The sequence below is a fragment of the Bison bison genome, unplaced genomic scaffold (genome assembly GCF_000754665.1).
Source record: "Bison bison bison isolate TAMUID 2011002044 unplaced genomic scaffold, Bison_UMD1.0 scf7180017860996, whole genome shotgun sequence".
In the NCBI taxonomy this organism is placed as follows: domain Eukaryota; kingdom Metazoa; phylum Chordata; class Mammalia; order Artiodactyla; family Bovidae; genus Bison; species Bison bison.
The window spans coordinates 1,886-2,148 of NW_011491568.1; the positions used below are offsets into that span (position 1 = coordinate 1,886).

At 38.0% G+C, this 263-nt stretch overlaps 1 long non-coding RNA gene across 1 annotated transcript in view; it reads left to right on the forward strand.

The window, feature by feature from the left end:
* The window catches only part of LOC104982936, an 11,060-nt gene that overhangs the window by 403 nt on the left and 10,394 nt on the right, over positions 1-263 (forward strand). The window lies entirely within an intron of this gene.

Consider the following 263-nt stretch of genomic DNA (forward strand, 5'->3'; position numbering starts at 1 on the left):
TGTTTCTCTTGGCTATTTCTTAATTGATTTTGGTTTGTTTTTGCATATCTTTTCCTTCTCTTGTGTTTCCTGCCTATAGAAGTCCCTTTCACATTTGTTGTAAAGCTGATTGGTGGTGCTAATTTCTCTTAACCCTTACTTGTCTGTAAAACTGTTGGTGTTTCCATGAATTTTTAATTAGATCTTTGCTGGATAATCTTGCTTGTTGATTCTTCCGTTTCAGTACTTTAAGCCCCATGAGGGGCTTCCCTCGTGGCTCAGCT